Consider the following 11071-nt stretch of genomic DNA (forward strand, 5'->3'; position numbering starts at 1 on the left):
TGGATGGCACTGTTATGGGGGATCTGTGGATGGCACTGTTATGGGGGATCTGTGGATGGCACTGTTATGGGGGATCTGTGGATGGCACTGTTATATATGTGCCATCCACAGACCCCCCACCCCTTAACAGTGCCATCCACAGACCCCCCACCCCTTAACAGTGCCATCCACAGATGTCCCCCATAAAACGGTCATCCACAGATTCCCCCCCCCCCCACCGCTCCAGTGCTGCAGTATACAAATATAAAATGGCTCATTTAATTAAAAGGGATTAAACATGCCCCCTCACTCCTAATATTACCGTACACCCTAACAGCTTCTGTACAACGCAGGCAGGCCGGGTGCCGCCTGCTTCATTCATAAAATAGGCGGCGCAGGCACGTGACATCAGGAAGTTACGCTGCCGCCCGCCCGGCCTGCCTGCCTGCATTCTACAGAAGCTGTTAGGGTGTACGGTAATATTAAAAGTGGGGGGGCATGTTTAATCACTTTTAATTGAATGAGACATTTTATATTTGTATAGTGCAGCACTGGAGTGGCGGGGCCGGAGTACAGTGACTGCACCGGCCCCGCCGCAATTGCCGGCCCTCAGCTCCTCCCCGCTGGCTCATACATCGCAACCTGCAATGTAAAAATTTCAGCATTCGCCCCATTAGACGCAGGGGCATTTTCCCCCCATTTTTGGGGGGGGAAAAGTGCGTCTTATGGGGCGAAAAATATGGTAAATCACTGAAAAAAGGTGCACCACAATAATATGCGACTGACCATACTGGCTAGACCCTCACGCTGATGTTAAAAGCTGAAAGGTATCTCAGTGTGGCGTGGGTCCTACCGCTAAACTATTGTCACGGATGAAGTTAGCAGATAGCTGGAACATATAAATAAACGACCGACTGTCTTGATCCCAAACTAAGGAGCTTATAAGCTATAAAACCATAAGAGCTCTCCCTGACTGCTATGCACATGCAAGGGTCTGTATGGTAGACGATTGCATGCCCACGTACCTAAGACTGTGTGACACCTGAAAACCCTATAATAGTGAGAGGACACGACCACCGGCTCCCTGCACTTAATACGGACGGAGTCAGGTTCACCTAGAATCAAGCCAGCAAGGAAACACAATAATGTAAAAGACTTATCTGAACAAACAGCAGAAGCAGCCTCCAGCAGTGAACACTTCATCCAGGAAGTAGTATAAACCGCAAAGTGAGGCAGTATGGGAGGGAATATAAAGGAAGACGATTAGTCGAAATAAGTGACACCTGGCAGAAGGAAAGGAGATGAGAAAGTGAAACTAAAACAAAGAACATCATACAAGAGGTAGAGAAGAACGTCTGCCAGACCTTCTCACAGAACTGGCAGTGACAACTATCTATCGTGTGTGAACACAGTCTGATAGGTGCTAAGGACCGACTCACAGCCAAGCTCCTACATACCTCCATAGTAAGATCACTAATACAGTGGGAGGGAGGAGGAGCCTGCGAGCCCCACCTATAACAGGCCATGTGACACAGGCTACCAGGTGCACCGGAATGTTACCAATGACAAGCATCAGCACATTCAATACATGTAAAGAAAAATCACTGACTAAAGTGGCCTAAATGGGAGGAAAAGCTCAACCCCAAACACTGTAGCGTATTTATAATCGGGGGAGCAATTCCTCCGCAAGTGATCCGTTGCGAACGGCAATCCCCAGCAAAAATGCATACAATGGAGGATGCCAGCAGTGAACCACATGCACCACAAAAACATCCTACACAAGATGAAATAATGTGTGGATGAAAATATAAAAATACATAAATCACTGAAAAAAGGTGCACCACAATAATATGCAACTGACCATACTGGCTAGACTCTCATGCTGATGTTAAAGGAAATCTGTCACCAGAATCATCACCATTAACCTAAAACTATTGTCTTGCAGCACTTACTACCTCCTTTCCAGATGTGCTTTTCTTTCCTTGCTGCTTGGTGTCTATCTTGAAAAAATCCATCAGCAACGGCGCTGCTGGGGGCGTAGAGTATGAGCCAAGGAGAGGCGTGCTTGGGCTCTGCTGGAGGGCGGGCCTGGGCACCTTTGAACAAAAATAATGCCCCTCTGGGCACCTTACTGGCTAATTTGCAAGGAATAAAGTGGATTTTTTTTTTCAAGATAGAAACCAAGCAGCAAGTAAAGAAAAGCACATCTGCAAAGGAGGTAGTAAGTGCTGTAAGACAATAGTTTTAGTTTAATGGTGATGATTTTGGTGACAGATTTCCTTTAAAAGCTGAGACTTTAGCCAATATGTTCCATGTATGTAGGAGCTTGGCTGCGAGTCGGTCCTTAGCACCTATCAGACTGTTTTCACACACAATAGGTAGTTTAGTGGTAGGACCCACGCCACACTGAGGCTACTTTCACACTAGCGTTCGGGTGTCCGCTCGTGCGCACCGTTTGAAGGGGCTCACGAGCGGCCCCGAACGCATCCGTCTGGCCCCAATGCATTCTCAGTGGAGGCGGATCCACTGAGAATGCATCCGCCTGCCAGCGTTCAGCCTCCGCTCCGCTCAGTGAGCGGACACCTGAACGCTGCTTGCAGCGTTCGGGTGTCCGCCTGGCCGTGCGGAGGCGAGCGGATCCGTCCAGACTTACAATGTAAGTCAATGGGGGCGGATCCGCTTGAAGATGACACCATATGGCTCAATCTTCAAGCGGATCCGTTCCCCATTGACTTACAATGTAAACTCTGAACGGATCCGCTCAGACAACTTTCACACTTAGAAAATTTTCTAAGTTTTAATGCAGACGCATCCGTTCTGAACGGATGCGAACGTCTGCATTATCGGAGCGGATCTGTCTGATGAAACATCAGACGGATCCGCTCCGAACGCTAGTGTGAAAGTAGCCTGAGATACCTTGACAGGGTGCGCAGGGCTCCGATATGTTCCTGACTGGAATATATATATATGGAAGAAGAAGAAGTAGAAGAAGAAAATGCCTTTATTGTCCCTCAGTGGGGAAATTTTGGCAAAACAGCAGCAATCACATTCACAACAGTATGAAGAAAAAATTGAGAAAATAATATAAATTAAAAAATATAAAAATAAAGAGTTGTATGGAGATGAATATACAAAAAAAAAGAGTATATAATAAATATAATACATTTATCTATTATTTATTATACATGTATACAAATTTTTTGTATATTCATCTCCATACAACTCTTTATTTTTATATATTTTATAATATTTTCTTAAAAAATTTCTGCATACTTTTACATTGCATTATTTGATATATACACATTATTTCACTATCTTTTCATCATAGTCACTGGTCACTGAACAATTTTACCCCTTTGGATCAACTTGATAAAGATTATATACATTCATCAAATATGGAGACATTGAACTAAATTACACCACAAAAGGATATTAATGGACTCTGGACTATAAAAATAAAAAAATTGAGCACAGCTATTTATACAAGTACATATTTTACTTTTTTTCTTTCTTGAATATAATCCATTTTTACTTTTTTATATATTTTTTATATATTAATAATTCTACCATAATAAAATGCGTTATTATGAATTGTAGTCTTATGCCTTAATTTATATAATATTGCATACAACTAATAGGTCTGGCAGACACCCTCTATTCTATTGCACTTTTATCTGTGACATTCCGATTTTAGAACGGGGGCCACACACAAGAATATATACTATCTTATATCACTGTGTACACAGATACTAGATGCAGTTCTGAATGACAGAGTGCCTGTTACATATAATCATTTATATTTATTCTGTGAGGCTTTTCAGGGAAACCTTTTAAACAGAGCACCTTATCCATTTGCCACGACAGGTGAGCCACCACACACTCTTGTATTTCAATGAATAGATGTGCCATTGCTAATGGTGCCCCATCATGCCACTGCTGCTGTCTGCCTGCCTACCATCATGTTCTGTACCGTATGGCTGCTGCTGCTCCATCTTGCTAATTTCCCTACTGCCACTACAATTACCCCTACACAGCCTCCACTACTATGACTACTACACCATGTAACAGCGGCTGCTGTGCGCCACTGTTCCCATGCTTACCACCACGGTCCTTGGCACCAAGTTCAGCGGTGATCTGCTGCCAGTGCTTCCTATTCACCACTGCAGTCCTGGGCTCTGTCTGTGTAGGTACTGTTGTTCTGGGATCCGCTCCACAGTTATAATCTTAGCCCTAGCCACAGCATGCGTGCTGCTTGTTCCCTGCAGCACTCCCTTTAATGCCGGCGCAAGTCACTTCCTGTGCTTTATGGGTGAGGTCATGTGACCTCGCTGACCAATTCTAGCCCTCCTGCACATATATAAGTGGCTCAGCCCCCTTCCCAGATGCCTCAGTGTCAAGGTCCTTGTGTCCTGCTAAGGTTCCTGATATCTGCTCGTGTTCCTGTGTTCCTAACTCGTACTTGTATTCCTGGACTCTGCCACCTGTTTGATCCCTGCCTGCTTGCCTTGACTCTCCTGTTGCCGACACGGATTGCCTGACCTGTACCTGTGCCGCCTGCCGTGACCTATTGCCCGTTTGACTTCGCCACTGCCTCATCCTTCGGTCCTGCACTGTTGCTCCTGGTTACGACTCAGCCGGCTGACAACGCCTGTACCTCTGGTACCTTGCTCAGGTACCTCCTGGTCCACCTGGACCAGCTGCCTTGTGTGCCAATCCTCCCCAAGAGGTAGCGACCTGGTATTCCCCTCAGGAAAGTCTATCCCCACCATCAGGGGTACTGTGAAGATCGAGGGGTTCACTTAGACAACGCCCTTAGAGGTGGTAGGACACGTGGCACAGTGGGTTCACACAGCAGCACACACATGTACTTACTGCATTGTTTATTCCATGCGGTGCTGCTACTGCTGGCACTACTATTGCTGCTACTATTACCCCTACATACCTTACCCTTTCCTTATCCACACTGTATTTTTCCAGGCTTGTTCAACTTCAGAACAAGCCACAGTTTCTTCTGACAAATAAATGCACTGTACTGCCACTGCTCCCAAAAATGAGAAAGGATTTTTCAAGATGTGTTCATAACAAGCCACTGTTTCTTCTGACATTAAAATTTGCATGTGTATAAACAGGGGCATTCATCTGTCCCATTAAGACATAGTTTGGTCAATTGTGCAGAACAAGCCACTCTTTCTTTCTGATAACACCATGTGTGCTTAAACACCATCTAACCCTAATAAGGGACGGATTGAAGGTCTCTAATATGAAAAAAGCAAAACAAATGTAACGGCGCAGTGTGAAAAACACACTGTTTGTTAACGCTGTCAAGCACACACTTACACATACCTATATAGGTCAGTGTCACTGACATTTTCTACTGCGATCATTGTATTAAAGAGCTTAAAAAGGGGGTAGAAAAGAAAAGAGCAAAAAATCATAATGAAAAGATATTCAGAATCTGGATGCCTCAGAGTGTCATATACCAATTTTCAGGCCACCAGCAATCAGCAGAGATAACCTGGCAGATAGGGTTCAAATCCTTTGAAGCCCATCAACAGGGGAAATGAAGCCTTACATAATAGCCACTGAAATTAATAGATTGTCCACATAATGAATGGACATACTGGGTCCTTTAGAGAGAGAGAGAGACGCTCTTTGTAACCACTTTCCATTTTGGCTAAGGGCTGAAAACAGGAGACTCTTCCCCTTAAAATACCCTAATTGGGCATTTAAACATTATCTAAACCAGAAAACCCCTTTAACATTTTGTCCGGCTTGAAATCGGTTCTCACAATCTATAGGCTGTTACACTCCTAAGAGCCACATTGCAGTTATTTTTTATGACATTATTTTCAAAGTTTAGTCTGGAATTAATTACTGAATTGTAGTTCTTTATGGATTTAAAGCACATATGTTCCAGTAATAAGTTTTCCTTCCTTATTAATCTAAACTGTGTTTTTAATAGTGGAGACATTTATTAGGAAATGTAGGTAATGAAAACAAAAACTTTAATTATCAGAAAATATATAAGATATTAGAACGTATGTTTCAAAGGGTTTAAACTAAACTAATCTGCAATGTCTTTTAGAGTCTGTTGGTCAGAGAACCCTCAATTAGTGGATGTCCCGCACTCTGGCTCTAGTCTAAGCAACTTCCTTAGAGCAGTTGGGGGTGGTCCAGACTACAGTCATAGTCAGACTACAGTTAAAGCAATCAACTCTCTCAATTTCCAACTAGATCAGTTTATTATAAATGAATTTTTAGTCATTTTAACTCTTGGTTCACACGTCCATGTTTTTTGTTTGTGATTGATCACCAAAATCGGGAGTGGAGCCCACACAGAGCTAAGGTATAATGAAAATATTTGTACCTGTGTTTTTGACCCGCACCTGGTTTTGGCTAAAAATCACTGACAAAATACTGACTTGTGTGAATCAGGTCTAACCCTTTCAGTCATTATTAAAAGGGAAATTCAAGTAAATACATAGTTTTCCAATTGATTTTCATCACCCTTAGGGCTCATGCACATAAACGTATTTTCTTTCCGTGTCCGTCCCGTTGTATTTTTTTTCCGGACCTTTCAGCATTCCATTTCCGCGAAAAAATTTAACTTGTCCAATTTATTGTCCGCATTACGGATAAGGATAGGACTGTTCCATTAGGGGCCAGCTGTTCCACAAAATACGGAATGCACACGGACGTCATACGTATGTTTTGCAAATCTGTGTTTTGCGGACCGCAAAATACATATGGTCGTGTGCATCAGCCCTTAACAATGTGTCTAATGTCACTGCTGTCTTGTGTAAATTTCATTAGATATTAGGTGCCTAGGCTGCCCGGGGGCACTGGGTAAACACCACTCATCTTATTACCTCTGTGTATACTGCTATCATTACTGAACTGCCTCCAGGCTGTTTTCCCTTTCCTGAGGATTATATAAGCTGAAGGTCAACCAGTCATTTCTTCTTCCACTTGCAGTGGGCTGGGGTTTGCACAATGCCTGTGAAACGCATGCTGCTGCACATGGTGTACTCTATAGCCTCTCCTGTGCCATCATCTGTGTCTTTCCAGGATTGTGATCACAGTTTAGAGTAACCCACAGAACTATAACTTCCGCTAAAAGATATGTGGCCACACTTGGACAACATGGTGGACAAAAAGTGGACTATTTTCTTCTTAAAAGCAAATAAGAGGCGACAAGGAGAGAAGCAGAAAAACACTTTTATATTGTGGGTTATAACAGGAGGTGGAAATTAATGCCTGCTGGAGTTTTTTGTAAGACATCCTTTAGTTTAAGAACTTTCCAGATTTTTGACCAGTCCCCATGTTATTAATTGTTACGATACTGATATAACAAGCATGAAATGTAACACCTGTCTCCTTTTGGGCCTTTGAGGTTTTGCAATTTCTAATGATCCAGAGGTGGAGCCCATCCATACAGGAGCTAATTTGTATGAATCCGTTCCAGCACATTCAATGTCTCTCTCTCTGGCAGCCATCGTGGGAATGCATATAAAAAGGGTAACCTAATCTCTCAAAGGATGTTGATTACAGAGAGAATACTTTAAGGAACACTGATTTTCTGCCCATTAACCACTACATGACATATGTCAGAAAAGGGAAGAAATCACCTGGTGGGCTACATGAAATACACCCTGATTCGGCCCCAGATTCTTTGTGTTCACCTCGTGGCAACCCACACCTTTTCTTTTTACCTGATTTAACCTTTGTTTTCTACATTCCAGAGGATGACATTCAGGAAGTCTCTATCGACAAAACTTCCTTTTGTAATTTGATATGCAGGATACTTTGCTGGTTTCTGCAAGCGTCTTCTCACCTTAATAACCTTGTCTAGTGTCAGTGGAGGTGACTGAACACAGTAGATCTTCATTCAAAAAATAAACTGAAATTAACTAGCATTTATTGGGTTCTGTGAGCAAAAAAAACACTTTTTATTTTCTTTTTTTTTAAATAGCGCCCCTCTTTTTCGTAGTGTGTGCGTTTGCCGGTATTGCAGTGTAGCCCCATTCAAGTGAACAGAACTGAGACCATCTGAGACTGGACCATCCGAAAAAAAAAGTGATGTTTCTGGAAAAACAGGCACTTTATTTTCTATAGTGCTATAACCTTTTTAACTAATGAAAACCCACAGACGGAAGCCTTTGCCAAAATAATAAAAAAAAAAAATTCTTTATAGCTGTCGATGAAAGTGAAGTGATATTTTATTTTCATATCGGCTCTCCTGATATATCTATTTTACTGAATAGTTACAATCCTCACAAAATTATAATCTTTTCTTAGACCTCTTCATTGTGTTATTCCTCTGTTATTCCTGCTGGAAGTATATTGACAGCCAGGCATTACCCATTTCCCTTGTCAATAGGGTGTATCCCTACAGAGTCCCCAACAAAATAGAACTGGAGTGGGTGGTAATGGAAATTATTATCCTTATTACCAAATGTAAGAAGCACAAAATACCCTTTAGGCTCCATTCACACGTCCGCAATTTAGTTCCGCATTTTTGCGGAACGGAATTGCGGACCCATTCATTTCTATGGGGCAGCACAGATACGGAATTGCGGACCTGCACTTCTGGGTCCGCAATTCCGTTCCCGAAAAAAATAGAACATGTCCTATTCTTGTCCGCAATTGCGGACAAGAATAGGCATATTCTATTAGTGCCGGCAATGTGCGGTCGGAAAAATGCGAAACGCACATTGCCGCTGTCCGTGTTTTGCGGATCCACAAAACACACACGGATGTGTGAATGGACCCTTAGGTACCACACCGAAAACTTGGCTCTTATACTGTAAGTCACATAAAAAAAAAATTGTAATAATAACAATTCCGCGAAGCGGTATTTGTCAATTCTCAGCATATTTGCTGGATTGCAGCTCTATCTCTGCTGGACTCCATAATAGTTAATGGAGCCGGACAGCATTTCGGCAGTGCCAGATCCGGATCTATAAACATTAGTGTGAAACGAGACTAAGAAAAGATGCTCCAGAATTGTAATTTTATTGGAGTTGTACCTAAAGTATTTACCAGGACAGACGGCTACAGGCTCTATCGTAGGGACGGGCTGCACCTCAATGGGGAAGGGGCAGCTGTGTTGGGGAAGAAGATGGCTAGAAGGTTGGAGGAGTGTTTAAACTAGGGACTGGGGGGGGGGGGGGTAATTACATTATAGGAGGGGAAGATAGTGCAGATAGAGACCGGGGGCAAGGTAGTGGGACTGGGGGAGGAATGGAAGGAGGGACTAGAACAGTTCAGAAGGAAAGGTGTAGGGTACAAAATATACATAAACCTCTCAAATGTATGTATACTAATGCCAGAAGCCTGACTAATAAAACTGGGGAACTGGAATTAGTGATGTGTGAGGAGGACTATGACATAGTGGGAATAACTGAGACATGGCTGGATGATAGCTATCACTGGGCAGTTAATGTACAAGGTTACATTCTGTTTAGAAAGGATCGTCAAAACCGGAGAGGGGGAGGGGTTTGCCTTTATGTAAAGTCCTGTCTAAAGCCCACAGTCCGAGAAGATATAAGTGAGGGACATGAACATGTGGAGTCACTGTGGTTAGAGATACATGGAGCTAAAAACAATAATAAATTACTAATAGGAGTTTACTATAAACCACCTAATATACCAGAGTCCACATAAAATCTACTACTAAACGAGATAGACAAGGCGGCAAATTATAATGAGGTGGTTATTATGGGGGACTTCAACTACCCAGATATAGACTGGGAAACTGAAACTTGTATATCTCATAAAGGAAACAGATTCTTGGCAATAACCAAAGACAATTACCTCTCCCAACTGGTTCAGGACCCGAGTAGAGGGACGGCCATACTGGACTTAGTATTAACCAATAGACCTGACAGAACAACAGACGTGCAGGTTGGGGGACACCTGGGAAATAGTGACCATAAAGTAATAACCTTCCAATTATCATTCAAAAGAGCGTTTCTACAGGGAGGAACAAAAATACCAAACTTCAAAAAAGCTAAATTTAGCCAACTAAGAAAGGCCATAGGCCTAACTAACTGGGACAAAGTCCTCAAAAAAAAAAAAACAGCCACAAAATGGGATATCTTTGAAAACATTCTAAAATCTCATTGTGAGAGGTACATACCGTATGGGAATAAAAGGTTGAGGAACAAAAAGAAACCAATGTGGATAAACAGAACTGTAAAGAAAGCAATAAATGACAAAAAAAAAGCATATAAAACAATAAAACAGGAGGGTAGCACGGAAGCACTGAAAAACTATAAGGAAAAAAAACAGAACATGTAAAAAACAAAATAAAAGCGGCCAAACTAGAGACCGAGAGATTAATTGCCAAAGAGAGTAAACTAACCCTAAAATGGTTCTTCAATTATATAAATGTTAAAAAGTATAAATCTAAAGGTGTCGGCCCTTTAAAGAGTAATGAGGGGGGGAGTCGCAGAGAGCGACGAGGAGAAAGCAAAGCTGTTAAATATTTTTTTCTCCAATGTATTCACTGAGGAATATAAACTGTCAGATGAAATGCTGAATGTTGAAATAAATTCGCCATTAAAAGTGTCCTGTCTGACCCAGGAAGAAGTACAACAGCGACTTAAAAAGATCAAAATAGACAAATCGGTCATGTCAAACTAATTTAATCAGTTTCTATGAGGAGGTAAGTTCTAGACTTGACAGCGGCGAATCAATGGATGTCGTATATCTGGACTTCTCCAAAGCATTTGACACTGTACCACATAAAAGTTTAGTATATAAAATGAGAATGCTTGGACTGGAAGAAAACATCTGTAAGTGGGTAAGTAACTGGCTCAATGATAGAAAACAGAGGGTGGCTATTAACGGTACACACTCAGATTGGGTCACTGTCACTAGTGGAGTACCTCAGGGGTCAGTATTAGGCCCTATTCTCTTCAATATATTTATTAATGATCTTGTAGAAGGCTTGCATAGTAAAATATCAATTTTCGCAGATGACACTAAACTGTGTAAAGTAATTAACACTGAAGAGGACAGTATACTACTACAGCGGGATCTGGATAGATTGCAGGCTTGGGCAGATAAGTGGCAGATGAGGTTTAAC

This window comes from Bufo bufo, chromosome 1 (genome assembly GCF_905171765.1).
Source record: "Bufo bufo chromosome 1, aBufBuf1.1, whole genome shotgun sequence".
NCBI classification, from domain to species: domain Eukaryota; kingdom Metazoa; phylum Chordata; class Amphibia; order Anura; family Bufonidae; genus Bufo; species Bufo bufo.